Raw genomic sequence first — 15,552 nt, 5'->3', positions numbered from 1 at the left:
GTCGATTTATCAATTAGAAAATTGAGAGACTTTGCCTTTGAAGTGAAAAGAGCTTTGTTTACTTTGCAGAGCCTGAAAGACAACAGGCAGGGAGCTAATTCGTACAGATACGAGGGCGGTGAATGGAAGCTGGGGGAGACGAAGGTCGGGCGAAAGAGCTCGGGTTCTCTCTCACTGGTTGCGCGTACATGTGCAGGAAATTTCAGCTATGATCCATGCTTCTCTTGTCTGGAATATTTGTGTCTGTGCGAGTGCGCAAGTGTGTGTTTGTGTGTGTCCTCCTATGGGTCTCAAGCAGATAAACCTTTCTCTGTCTTTGTATAATCCCCTTGAGTGTCAACACGATGATAAACCCATGAGCACCTACTCACTTGTGTGACAGTTCCACTGAGAGCCAAAGTAAACATATCGGCCACCTGCCTCTATCAGCACAACGGCACACATCGTAAAAACTGGCAAAAAACACAAAAGATATCCAGCCCAGAAAGGGCTGCAGGATTAACCCAAAAAAACTTTTCTTTTTTCTTTTAAATTCATTCCAACTGTCCAAAGAAGGAGACACATGATTCAAACCTTAAACGTGTGCAAAAACAGATTTTGACTCGCTCTGTTGCGTGATTGACAGTTTAATATGACAAAGAGATGGATGAGATATCCATTTGACCCCCTGTAAAGAATCCTCTGAGGCATCACTGGAGCAGATTTAGTAGGTTTAGAGGGGAGAGATCAGGTGTCCTTTTTTCGGGAGAAAACACAAAAACAAATGAAGCAGAGTGGGGATCACCTGCTGGGAGATGAAGGACAGGAGAAACAGGAAGCGAGGGGGGGGGGGGGTCACTGCAGGAGACTCGATGTCCTCCAAGTGGCTCAGTGATTTAGAGAGAAACCACCTGATGAGACGCACCTGGCTGTGGGCAGCTTTTTTTCCTGCTCTTCACAGTTGTATAGTGGTCTGTAGGCATGCTGTGTTGCTCATGTGCATTTGTCTATCTGAAGGACAGAGATAGAGATGCATGATGGGAGATTAAAAAAAAAGAAGGTGAGAGAGTGGGATATCTTGATTCTCCAACTTTGCTGTATAAGTGTGTTTTATGTGTCCAAGGCCAGTCACATGCTCTGAGCCAAACTTTATTCGCTGCATTTCAAAAAGAAAGTTGCTATGATTTAGTGACCTTTCTTCTTGTCTGCCTGTCAGCCTTTCTGTCTTCTGCTCTCTCTATCCCACTGTCTCGAACCAGCTACACAGCAGATAGCGGTTCACCAATATGTCTATTCGTGGTAAAGTGAAGTTTTTCCTTCCCACTGTTGTCCGACGTTTGCTCAAGATCGATTAAGTTTGGTGTCTGAAAATCATTTTACTGAAGCTGTTTTCACATAATGGACTCCTGAAAAATTCTTGAGAATTTCAGGACGACTTAGTCTTTAAATGCTCCTTATCTGATTCGCTGATTGCTCACACATGCAGCTCAAAGAGAGAGACTATCCCTTTTGGATGGGAGAAGGGGCAGGGGGTCTCCTGAGACAGGACATGAGGTAAAATGGACGACACGGAAATGAGGGACTATAAGCAACACAGTCCGCCATATGACGCTATATTGAGCGTATTTGCCTTTATGTCCATGACATGTGTAGTTTGGCAGAAGTATGATTTAAACAAAAGAGCAACAATTAACACTGGAAAATATAATGAAGTTGTGATTTCAACCATTTCATGTAGACAGTCAATGGTTGTGCATTGATCCTGTACAAACATCCCCACCTGATCTGGCTCCCTGCAGAAGAATTCTCCCAATAAAATCCTGCTCCTGTCTCAGCTCACTCGTACTTTATACAGAAAAAATTAGAAGGGGGCAGGCAAGAGAAACTCTGGATGAAACTGCAAGTGAAACATTTAGTTCACACATGCAGCTCACCCTGAAAACTTCAGGAGAATTTCAGGAGAAGCGTGAACAAGGCTTGAGGACAGCCTACAATTCAGACCCACGTATGTGTGAAGAGATTCATTCGCTCATGATTTAACATGACACAAATTAATTTATTGAGTGATTGGAAAATCTATGTTAACAGTCTTCTAAACCTGAAACTATAAATTACTGGGCTCCTCATTATTCTTTGTAAAAAAAAAAAAAGTAATGACGTGCTAGATGAGTCATGCCCTCCAGGAAAGCCCCCATTAATCGTTAAAATATTACAGACGTGCCATTTGAATGATGAAAAAACAATATGAAAGATCATATCAAGTGCTTAAAGAAAAATGGAGAGTATACTGATTGTGATAAAGATGTTGAAAGGAAGAAATAAGTAGCTGAAGAAAAGTGAGCTGATGCAGAGGAAGAGGGGAGAGAAGGGATTCAGGGAAGAAAACAAGATAAGAGAACAGAGTGATTCAGAGGCCGGTTCAATTTGACAAATACTCACATTTCGGTAAATACAGTAATATCAGTTTGTTTCATCTCATCACCCAGTGGTCATAATTTCCCCAGAAGCAAGTCATCCGAGCGTTCTCACAGGAGAGCGTGACTCACCTCCGGTGATTTCTGACATCTGAGAAGTTTGTTGCAAAAGCAAAGGTGTGTGTGGAAGATAAGGCAGCGTCTAAATAGTAACAGCACAAGCCGAAGCTGTGTGAGATCATATTTCTGTTCAGCCTGTGGGTCTTATCATTACACTAAGTCCTGTTGTAAAGGAACAATATGCTGCAACAGGGAGAAGAGAAAAGTTAGATGGAAAAAGAAAAAGAATCTATGTGGATTTTTTTCTCCAGAAACATGAAACACGAGCACCATCAGCACAATGACTAAGGGCTCTGATCTGAAGCAGCGCAGCATCACTGAGCACAGCAATTCCCTCAGATTTTGAGGTTTGGTTGTCATGGAGGCAAAGCAGTTGGCCTTGGTTACTGTTACATTAGTAATCTGCTCCCTCTGCATTCTTAATTATGAGCACAGGACACAGACATCCGGTATGCTCAAGAACAATATTTTAAGGATGTTTGTGCGTGTGGATAAAATATGCTAATGTCTGTCTCGACATCTCCATATCTCCATTAGTGTTTGTGCCTGCAGAGTCACAGCAGCCTGTAGCTCCCCTGAGCCTCCCTGAGACGCCTACAAACCCTTAACGTCACTATTTATAGTCCTACAGTCCTCCCTATGTCTTAAACATGCAATGAATGAGAAACATTTATCAATATTTACACTTCTTGGACTGGTCAGACAGCAGCACTGGCTTTGTGGTAACACAATTTATTCTTAAATTTAAATGTAAATAATCCTGAAATTCATATTTTTTAAATTTTACATCAGAGTCTCAGGATGTTTTGGTAAATAACATTGTGAGCTGGTGAACTACCAATCTGGACTAAAATGAGTCTGTGGTAACAGGTAATTTATGTTCAATCTTAAACTGAAATAAGCCCCTGAATATAGGTCTATGTTTGTTTTTCAGATAGCTTTTATTTTGAAATTCGACATCAGATTGTCTTGGTATTTGGCTTGATCACGTATTGATTTTCACTTGATGACATCACAAAGGGTAGTAACCCCTCCCACCTGGTGGGTGACACTCCCACATCAGTTTGTTCTGCCCTGAGTCTGCCCGCTCTCCGTAAAAGCGAGAAAGCCAGAGCCACATCCCCTGAGAGGGACATTGTGACTGGCAGCATCCACTGTGCGTGCCCGAGCACGTGTGCCTGAATGGTCATTTGTTATGAAGTGTACTTTTTTTCGCATGAGGGAACACTCCAATACTTGTAAGCGCACAACAACAATGTGCAATGACCAAGTAGTGAGAGACAGATTCACATGGGCAGCCATATAGCTGCTCCATACTACACACTCACAAGCATGTGCAGGATCTTTGGAAGTTCAGTGCGTCTCCGTTGAGAGATTTGCAGAAGATAGCAGCGAACGCAGCGTAGGATTTCTGCCGTCATAGAACACATGGGAGAGAGGAGTCTACCTAGACAGCAGTATTGACAGATTGCATGAATAACTTAGGAACAAAGTGAGATGCCTCATAGGCCTCTGAATCACTACCAATGACAGCTGCATGCTCTGACTTTGGATCCTCTCTCATCTTTTTTAATGCATATTATTTCCATAAATTCCTCAACTTACATCTCAAAGTTGGTTCAGACGCAATGCTGAATCCTTGCATACATACAGAGGCTATGACCTGAGGGAGAGGGTAAAAACGACATGAAGAAGACAACAGTGGCGATATCATTATGTCTTAAAGTTCAGCTGAATAAGCAATCAAAGCCAAAGTGGCTTAGCTCCTCGGTTACATTTACAAGGAGGATGTGTTCAGTACAGCTGGACTGGAGACAAATATTGTCGCACGGTTGGATCAGGATTTTTCAACAGGTTGTTTCTGGTAGGATTTCAGTGGCTCACCGATGGGTTGATTGACTGTTTATTGTGTTATGTAGCCCAAAAAAAGTGTAAAGAAGTAATGTTTTCTTTGACATTAATGTGATTTTTTAGCAACAAAGCCTACTTTGCACAACAAGAAGTGTCAAATATTCAATGTTTTTTTTTTCTTTTCTTATACCTTGATGTGAATGTGGGTTGTTCATCAGCATTGGCTCTGTAATTTTGCACATGTGCAAACAGTAGCTTACTTCAGCTGGTGTGTGCGATGCGAATAAATGCAAGCAATGTGATGCAAATAGCTCATGGCCACTTTCAGTTTTTGAAGGTAGCTCTCAAAAGAAGAAAGGTTGGAGACCCTGGACTGTCGATGATAAGTAGAACACGATCACAAAAAAACAAATCATCTGCATTGTGTCCAGGGTAGCAGGAAGTCTTTATTGATTTGTTCTTTTCTGTAGGATAAAATTGTAACAGTGACTATTTTACCTGTTGATCTATCAAGTAGGTTCTACAAAAGAAACATGGAGGCTGGTAGTAGAAAGATACACATGTGAGTCAAGAACTAGCTTCATGGCAGCGGTGTTAAAACGCTTAAACAAGCAGACTCTCGATGATTTATCGACAAAACGTTCGTGTTTGTGCATGTGTTGAATAATTATAGACGTTTGTTTCATCTTCACTACTCGGAAAGAATATCTTTGTTTGTCATATCATCATTTTGGCCAGCAGAGGAACTTCACAAAGAACAACGGCAACTCTAAAACAATCTCTTTACTTTGACATGCCTTGTTTTTGAGGCAAAGCTTTTAACTGAAATGGTAAAATTGTAAATGGACTTGAGCATGTGTAGTGCTGATCTAGACTTCAGATGACCCAAAGGGCTTTATTACAGTTTAATACATTGTGAACCATAGCTGGACCCTTTTATTGGCTGTTAAAATCTCAGTGCACATACATACATTTAACTAAGGGATCTGAATAAGCTCATGATTTCAGAAGTTTGGCTTAGTTTGGACAACTTTCCCATATTAGCTGTGACTTCAGAACATTCACGTCCCCACAGCAACCAAAAAACTATCAAGGTGCTTACATCCTAAATCCCTAAAAGAATGTCTGTAATCCCAGTATCCTTTATCAAAGAGTGACCTTTTTCAATATGGGTTTAACCAAAAAAAAAAAACCCACCAAACCCAACAATTTTTAAATAGTCTTTTCCTCCTAGAAGTGATTTAAAATAGCATTTTTGTTCCCCATGTCACGTACAGAAAGCCTCCCCCCCCTTCAAAGAGGAAGTTGAAGGTTTATTAGAGTTGGTGGCCTGTGATTGTGTTTTAATGAGAGAAAGACTGGTGAATGGAGATAAGGTACCCAGTTCAGGCTGAAAGGTCCTCGCTGGGATTAGAATAATCATCAGAAAACGCCATGTCTTTAAAAAAACACACAAAGGCTCAGGATCCTGTCGCCCTCCTCTCCTCTGCCCATTCATCCCTCCACCTCTCCATCCCTCCGCCCCGACACTAGTTGTCCAATTGACATTCTAGTGTGATGGTCGGCTGCTTGCAGTGGAATGTGACATTTCCTCTCACCGCTCTCTGTAGCGAGCCAAATGTGCGGTTTTACAGATTAGAGAGGGACAAGGGGAAAAAAAAACGTGAAGACGGGGGGATTGGAGAGAAGATGAGACGGATGTGAGAGAAGTAGAGAGAGAGAGAGAGAGGGAGAGGGAGATAGAGAGATATAAAGAGGCATTCAAGAACTGAATTAATGCACACTCATGATAATGAGGCATTCAGGCACAGGCAGGATCATTAGACATCATGATTTCACTGTTCCTGTCTTCCTCTGTTCTCTTTTTAATATCAACAATCAACTTCTGGCTTCGAAGTGCATCATGGAAATGATCAGTGTGAGGGGGATGAATATCACAGTGCTTTTCATTTAGGTTACCTATAAATGTCACATGTTAATGTGGCATTAAGACTCGGGATGTGCTTGCTCTTTAGCATTGCATATGCATGGACAGCAAACTGTGATGCCACTGTGTTTTTTCACTTGCTGACATTTATTGTGTGTACCTGCGTGATTATAAGTGAATAAATTACAGATGAGATGTTGTACAAGGAGAGCATCACTAAACAACAATATATTCTTCTCTAGACATACTCACAGAATCCTTTGTGAGCCTCTTTGTGTTGCAGAACCGAGCTGTAAAGAAGATGGGAGCCCCCCGCACATGCACTGCACTTCAATTTTCCAAAGTTCACCAAGGTTGTTGATTGTTCAGTTTCCTCAAGAAGTTGTGGTGAGCTGAGAGCTGATGTATCGGCGCAACAGGAAACTTTCAAGAACATTCACTGCCTGAGATGACATAAGTTCTATAAACATTTTCAGGCGGTCCTGTGTGAGAGGGTCTACTGACAGATAAATACCTTGTAAAGCGTATGCTGTCAGTGCAATGATCTTTTTGTTCGCCATTAACTTCCGAGGAAAGGAGATGTGACTGAGCTCCAAAAGTGTCTGAAATTATATCCTTTGAAACTTAGACAAGGTTTCAGGGATACTGAGGCAGAAAAACCCAAACAATTGAGCTGAAAGAGGCTACATGGCACCATAGAATGAATCGATGATAAAACCTGTGATCATTCTCAAGGGTTTTATCATTTTGAGCCGCTTCGTTCACATTTACGTATTCAGTTAATCTACTTATCAAGATACCTGATGATAGCAATACTAAAAAGAGTCGTTGCAGTTCAGGTTTACAAAAAAACCTCTCTGACAGAAACCTGTTTGACGAACTCCAGTCACCGTCCCCTTCATAGCACTGAGACAGCCGTGTTGAAAATCACAAATGATCTCCTGACAGCAGCTGATTCTGGACTCAATACGCATCCTCTTTGACTTAAGTGCATCCTTCAACACCATCTCTCATATCACCGAGAGAGAGGCTAGCAGTTTCACTGGCACCTGCCTCCTTCCTCTTCAAATCATATCTCTCAGTTTATTCAACTTAAAAACTTCAGATCACTGCTCTCCCCAGTCACTGGTGGTGTTCCTCAGGGCTCAGTGTTGGGTCCTCTCCCTTTCTTGTCTACCTCCTATCCTCCCACCTTCATCCCCCTCCGACTGTCTCCTTGAAGTTAAGTCCTGGTTCTCTCATAACATTCTTAAATTTAACAGCAACGAAACGGAAGTTTTCCTTGTTTGCTCCACCGAGTCTGACTTTTTTTTTCAATAACAATTGACAGCTCCACAGTCCCTCCCTCCCTCCAAGTAAAGAGCCTTGGTATCGTCCTCGACAGCTCTCCATCCTTTGAAGCTCACATGAATATTTTCACTCCGTCAGCGCATTTCCACCTGCACAACGTCAACCGTCTATAACTGTCTCTCACACTTAACAGCAGCGCCATGTTGTCAATACCCATGGTCACCTCCCGTGCAGACTATTGTAGCTCTCTCCTCTTTGGCCTACGGCTTAAGATTTCCAGTATCTCCAACTGATCCAGAACTCAGATGCCCGGATCATCACCACCCTCCATAGAAAACATCACTCCTGCCCTTCAACAACTCCACAGGCTCATAATATTGCATTGACTATATATGATGCTCCTTCTCACTTTCAAGGCACTCCATAGCCTAACACCTACTTACCTTTCAGCTCTCCTTTACACCTACACACCCTCTCAGACCCTCCGTTCTGCCTCCTCCGTGCTCCTCACCACACCTCTTGCCCACCTATCATCAATGGGTCTTAAAGGGATACTTCACCCATTTGCATGAAGCTGTGTATCATTAGAAACATGGTAGTAGTGTTGAATGGTCGTGAATCCAGCCCTCATGTTTTTCTTTACCTGGAAGTTTTCTTCATGTGATGCAATATGACGCTTTTTGCATCACATGAAGAAAACTTTCAAGCAAAGAAAAACACATTTTTCTCGTCTCAGGGCAAAATGAGGGCTGGATTCACGACCATTCAACACTACTACCATGTTTCTAATGATACACAGCTTCATGCAAATGGGTGAAGTATCCCTTTAAGCCTTTACGTGCCTCCGTCTCTTGGACTCTCTCCCATAAAGCATTAGTAACATTAAGTCTCTCTCCACCTTCAAAACAAAGCTCATAACACACCTTTTTAGTGTTAGCTACCTCTGTTTAACCACACCCTTCTTAGTGTTGCTGTTTTTGTTTGTTAGTTTTACTGCTCTATCTGTAAGGTGACCTTAAATGTAGTGAAAGGGCACCCATAAATAAAATGCATTACTATTATTTTCAGTTTAAGTACAAGGACTCCCTGAGTCCATTTTTTAATATATATATTTTTTTATCTAAGAAGACAATAAGTGTAATTTTTGCAGCAGTGTGGTGCACAAATAACGAAGTTATTTTGTTCATCAAGATCTGGTTTTAAACTTGTGTTCTCCCAGTGTTGGGTTACTTTGATTCCATTGATCAAACAGAGAGACCCTGGTTGTGATAAGGTAACAGAACCCTGTAGGTGATATGGATATTGAACTCCGCTCAACTGGAACTCTCCCTCATACACTGCTCTTTGAATGTTGTTTAAATCACAGCCGCTAATCTGAAAGGCTTTACCAGTGTTGATGTATGTATACACTATGTGACAGAGGTGTGTGTGTGTGTGTGTGTGTGTGTGTGTGTGTGTGTGTGTGTGTGTGTGTGTGTGTGTGTGTGTGTGTGTGTGTGTGTGTGTGTTTGGTGGTTGGTTTTGCTGGTGGGGGGTGAAGAGAAAAAGAGAGAGAGAGAGAGAGAGAGAGAGAGAGAGAGAGAGAGAGAGAGAGAGAGAGAGAGAGAGAGAGAGAGAGAGAGAGAGCAGGGTAGAGTTAGTTTGCAGCCTCTCTCAGGGAGAGGGGATTATGCTCCTCTGCTGTCATGTGTTCTGACATTCAGAATGTTATTAAACTTCAATAGGCTGAGCTCAGGGTTCACTGATTACTCTTACTGGGGCTGAATCCATTATTCAGGGTTTACTTCACAGCGCGTTTTACCAAAATCACACCTGCACATCTCACTCGCTGGTGCAGAAAACACCTGCACATGGAGGCTACTCATGTATGCACACATGCATTTATGCATGCTCTCTGCAGATGCTCACATACACATAGATCCACACAAATTCAGACAAATGCATTATTCTAAATGCGCCTGTTCTGCAGTAATGCGTTTAGATAATAAGACTGTGGGCAAACTTGATTTACGTGCCTGCTATATATGCATTGGGCCTTGGAGAGGCTGAACTTTAGAGTTAAGAAGGTTTCTACAGTGATTTGAGTGTCTCTCAATTGAACTCTGACTCTGAGCAGAAGCACTGTCTTCTAAAAGTGAAGAGATTGCCTACTTACAGCCCACAGCTAATACACCAGCATGCAAAGGCTGGCAGGATGGAAAATGTCTCTTTTTGTCAAAGAACAGTTCCTTTTCAACAAATGAATATGGAAATAAAAACATTGTTTTCCTGAGGAGACTTTTGAGTAAGGAATGTTGCCCTATTGAAGGAAATATTACATTGAAATGGAGGGCATTTCCCACTCCTTGTGTTTTGACCCTATCCAGCACATTGATTGGCTCATAGTCGACCTGGGTTGTGCAGGGACGCTCCCCAACTTTGATCACAGTGGAAAGTAGCCCTGCACCATAATCCCCTCATCTGTCATTCTGTCTGAGCTGATGTGGGCTGTCATGCATCTCTCCCTCACTCTCTCTCTCTCCCGCTCTCCTGTTCTTTCTGTCTCCAGGGCTGGTTTACTACCTCCATCCATCTTTCCTTCAAGGCCGTCGTCTGCCTCCCTCCGCTGAGATGGACGGATGGGAAACAGAGGAGGAGATGTAAGGTACAGGGCGCAAGCTTTCCCTTAACTTTAGGAGACCTGGCAGCAGAGCAACTATTCTGTTCCCTCAACAATGTGGGAGCACATATCTCAAACGAGGACAGTTAATCTTCAGGGTGCGGGACTAACTGACTCTGGCTGGTGATTGACTGTCTTTCTCCGTCGGTCCCTGGGTGACCCTCAACACCAGAGAGACGAGGGAGGACCAGTGAAGCTCAGACTGGATAACAACTCATCATAACCTAATACGTTTTCATTTACAGAGCAATATGACGGCATTACCAGCATAAATCAACAGCTAATGGGATAAGTGGAACTTCAAACTATAAGCCTCGATGTGTGTACTGAGCACTGAGGCAATCTTCAAGGCTGTCCTGTCCCGTCTGAGGCCAAGGTGTGTGCGTCTGTCCTCCTGTACAGAGCTGTTTATGTTTTGTTTCTTCTGTACTGCAAAACGGGTCGACAATAAAACAATGATGAAGCTAACATAACTTAATGCCGCAATGTGCTGAGAAAGTTTGCAGGAAAAGTCTCAAATAATCCTTGAACATTTTACAAGCAGGACCTTAAAACGTAAAAGACAAAATAGATTACTCTGTGTACATTTTCAGGTCTGGTTTTGTTTGTATCTCCTCTAGTATTATCACCCACTCTTGTTTTGCTGGAGTTGACGCCATGTATGGGGACTAAAAGGGGTGACATGCAATATAATGGTCTTATAATTATAATGTTGTTGTAATTTGTGTCTTAATAACAGACTCATTCATGCACGTGCAGATACAAATCTGCTCTTGTGTCCCAACTCCAACACCGTCCTGACATCAAAACTTAGCAGTCAGGTAACGTAAGAGAAAAGAAGTCCTGGCAGAAGAAGACATTTATTGCTCACTGCTTGTAAATATGTCTCTCTTGTTGGTAATTTTGTTGAAACATCTTCTGTTGGACATAAGCCATTGTTCTGAGGTAAATGTAGTCTTTTCAATATTTTCATTAGCTGACTAAATCCCTAGGAGTGTCGGTTGCAGAGACAGTCCTCACGGCAGACCTTAAAATATTTATTGCATTTCCTGTCCAAATACAGGCTACAATTAAACAATTCATACATCTTGGAAGAGCAGTTGCACTCCAATGGAAACACAGATGGAAAGCAACTCGAGTGGTTGGCAGAAAAGCGTTGCCAAGCTTTGCCTGGATCTTGCAAGCTCTTTTGCTGGTTTCAGTCTATAGCAACCACTACACATGCTATTCAGAGGAGGTGAATAGTCTATCAATATCTTTTCAAGTAGCAACCCTGTTCAAATATTGTTCGACTGTGTTATTTGAGCATGTTTGAAAAGTATGTGGACATGTATAGAAGGAATGTTCCTGGTAATCAACGAAGCACCAACACTGTCCTGAGGCATTTCTCTGTATTGTCAATGTGCTGTTGGAAGCTGTCTTTAGATCTCGTCCTGCTGGGAGTGCCAGTCACTCAGACTGAGAGACAGCCTGAGGGCTGGATGGATGAGAGGCGAGAGGTGCTACATCCGACTGAAGAGGGCTTCAGTCTTACAGCATCTCTGTAGGAGGATAGTGTTTGTGCTTGAGGTTTTAGTGCACATATAACCATGTCTGTGTGCATGTATTTGCTTAAATACGAACAAAAAAAAAAGGCTCCTGTACAGAAATGTGTGCAGCAGCTGCCTGAAGCAGCAAGTGGGTGTAGTGCATGTGACTTCAAAGATAAAAGTAATGAGGAAGAGTCAATGTTTTACTACACACTGAGCCACTCCAGCAGTTTTATAAAGGAACAGCGTTTTTCCTCCCTGATGGCCGTGAGACTTTACTGCGTCCCTCCAACATGAGCTGGCAGCAACGTCTTCACCATTATCGATTTCCTTTCCTCCTCCATTTGGAAAAACATGGCTCACATGCCAGTAGGAGACACTGCAACAAAGTTAGGACCGCCTGTCTTCATCACAGCATCATTGGAATGCAAGGGAAGACAATAAGAGGGTTTGGGGAACCAACCTTATTTAGAAAACAAAAGGCCTCCAGCAAAAATCAATTATAGCAAGCTGCACAATGACACACGAAAGCAATGCTTTTAACTGAAGAAGACAGCAAAAATTTCTACCTGATGAAGCTTACGCTAACAACTGAGTATCTTGTGTTTAAAAAAAAAACGTTGCAGAGGTTTAGCATGAACATCCAACACAGTAACATTATATGTGTTTAAGTATGGATCAGAGGAATAGATCTCCTTTTAAAGCCAGTAAATTAAAAATGCATGAACCTTATTTAGAAAGACAGGGCTGACAGCAGGGAGACAAAGCCAACACATAGCCTGTGTGTGATCTTATTTAAATGAAGAATGGATCCTGTGAAGAAACTCGGTGTGTTGGTGCAGAATGCTTTTATTTTGGAGTTGTTCACGGACAGTTGTCAGGGAGAACAAAAGTCAAAGAACACATAGGCTACAAGACAATGATGTAAGTAACCTTCTTAGTTTCAATAACACAAGGTCAGGCAATATTGTTTCTGCTAGACACCTTACGAGGCTCCTGCTCTGTTGATAACGTTCAGTCTCAAAACATGTTCATCCTTTCTTTGTTGATAACTTCACGGTAAGTTTGAACACAGAATCACATATTTTAGGTGAAATATTGGGTGTCCAAACAGATCCATCTAAGTGGCTAAGATAATTATGTACAGAGTGTTTGTGAGTCCACACCTGTGTTTGTCGAGCATCCTTGGAAACTGGCCCTTCTGCTGATCAGCCGTCCCTATTAGAGCATCTGTGAAAATCTTGATTAGTGTGAGTATGTTTGTGTGCGTCCACTTGTGAAGGTATAATGCTGCTGCTGCTCCTCATCAGCTCACTGAGAAACAGAGACTGCACCTGGACACAATTAGACTGCATTCACTTACTATGACTCTCCAGGCTGGAACAAGATCTCTCTGTGTCTGTCTGTGTACTTCTACATGATTTTTTCTGCATACTTTTCAGTTTTCTCATCAACATATCTCCTCCTCGACAACATTGTATTTCTGCTGCCTTCGGCGTCATCAGCACACTTGCAGGTGTTTCTAAGAAACTTCCGTCTTTTACTTCTGAGACTGTCGTTTATACTCAACTCATCAAAAGATTACTTTTCTTTTAAGGACATCCTCATTTGAAAAGACGTGATTTACAGGTCCTCATAGGACGAGTCAGGTGACGCATCGAGATTTAATTTAAGATAGGGACTGATTACTCGCTGGCTCTTAAAATGTGAGGACATGATTTCATTATCAAATGATTAATTTCATACAAGGTGCAAACTCGTGAAGTCTAGAGCCAAGACTTTGACAAACTGACCTTTAGACAGGGCAGGTTTTCTGTATGCCTGCTGCTCTATAAATAGTTATTATAAAGAAGTGACATGTAAATGTACGTTTTTGTCAAGTTTCAAAGTTACATATGACAACCAGGACCCTAACAAAAAAAAGAAACAATCCTGTTGATGTAGCTCTCAAAGAGACAGAAAGAGAGTGACAGAAAAAGAGAGATGTTAATTATACAGTAGGCCTCTGGCTGTCAGGGGGAGAAAGAGTGGGGGCCTCTCCACTAGTTGATGTCACTAATCATGGGGGTGTGACACAGCATGACACCCTGCTATCTGTATGTAGCACAAAGGCACACACACGCACACACAATACACGTACACACTAAGCACCACAGCAGACAATGACACCTTCTATATTTGCATTTTCATCATAATAATTATTCTTCCCGGCTGAACAATAAGATGAGAAATGATTGTTGCATGAAATGTGTCCTCCAGGTAATGAAAGTTATTTTTCGTCTCAGCCCTTGTGCAAACAGATGGATTTTTTGAATGTATGTTATGCAAGCATATGGACATACTGTATATAAATAACCGCTGTATATCACAACTAGTTATTCAACAGATACCTGTACTCTGAGGATCTGTCTACCACCTCCAGCTCACGGTACAGATACTTTGTGTTTGGAGTAACACCATTCTGCAGGTGCTTGGATTAACTCTGCAGAAGCTAGGATTTGACGAGACTCAAAAGTAGCATCTTTGACATAAATGGCTCAAATTGAAAAGGCTTTATTCCCCCAGAATTTTCCCCTCCCCCTCGTGTTGTCAATAAGCACAAAGATATACTCGGGAAATATGAATTTGCAGAATAATTGTAAGAATGAAAAAACTGATAAATTTAAGAACATGAGTTTTCTTAAAGCTACTGCACATCCCTCACTATACTCACATCACTAGTTATTGCTGCCTATTAAATGTACTTTTGTTCTGCACACTTTACACTTGTTACTGCTGCTGGCCATAGAGCCTGAGACAAAACTCCAACCAAGCAGCCACTTTTAGGCTCTGGGTTTACGTTTCTCTGTAGGGTAACCCATTAGCCTATCTGCAATCCATGCTGTGTTGAGCTAACTGCTTCTTGTGAGGTCTGATGAGAACAGTGCCGAGACACCAAACAGGTTTTCCAGACTAATCTTCTCCCTGACCAAACAGAGAACTAGAGACTAAGTTAGCATGTAGCTAATGATTGGTTATCATTAACCTAATAAGTAACCATAAACAACATGTTCCTCTGATGCACATGGAGACATTGAGACTTTAAGGTGTGTAGTTAAATGACTTTCAATGAAAGCTACTGTTACCTCATGTAATGCCAACCATTCTGATATTTGTTCCTGTGTCTGCAGCTTGACAGTAAATGTGTTTAAAACTTGTTGCACTGCCCTCAAGTGGCCCTTATTATTTATCGCAGGTAAGAGTCTTATCCCTTCAAGTAACCTTATCTATAGTCTGTACTAATGGTGGAACTCAGTTAAATCGCAGGCTAAATGAAGTAACACTGACCACTATCTGGAAACTCGAGTCTGCTGTCATCCTTCAAATACTGCATGTTCAATCAAAAAATTAAGATTCGTGGCAAACATTTGACTTTGGACTTGATCATTTCGATTAATAGTCATGGTTTAAGACAAGTACCACTTATTGTGAGTGTCTGACAAAAGACTTCTGTTGCATGTTGTCACCAGTCAGTCAGATGGCATTGTAAATCAGATTTTAAAATCTGAGACCTTGTGCACTAAACATGCTGATTTGGCATAGAGCTTCACACAGAAAGAAAAGACAATAAATCTGAATCAAAATACTAAATATCCCTCTTGATTTGTTTTCTTCTTCTGACCCTGCAGGCCTATTGTCCTGCTTTTCAAGAAGAAGATGCATGTTGGTTTGTGAAGGTGGTCTCCTGAGCTAAGTCACCACTAGTTGACTGTTTTGTTCTAAATGATTTTCCAGGACTGTTAA

At 41.8% G+C, this 15,552-nt stretch overlaps 1 long non-coding RNA gene across 1 annotated transcript in view; it reads left to right on the top strand.

Moving 5' to 3' along the window:
- The window catches only part of LOC306828869, a 211,697-nt gene that overhangs the window by 125,873 nt on the left and 70,272 nt on the right, over window positions 1-15,552 (top strand). The window lies entirely within an intron of this gene.

The sequence above is a fragment of the Symphodus melops genome (genome assembly GCF_947650265.1).
Source record: "Symphodus melops genome assembly, chromosome: 9".
Classification (NCBI taxonomy): Eukaryota; Metazoa; Chordata; class Actinopteri; order Labriformes; family Labridae; genus Symphodus; species Symphodus melops.
This window is presented reverse-complemented; position numbering and strand designations above follow the sequence as displayed.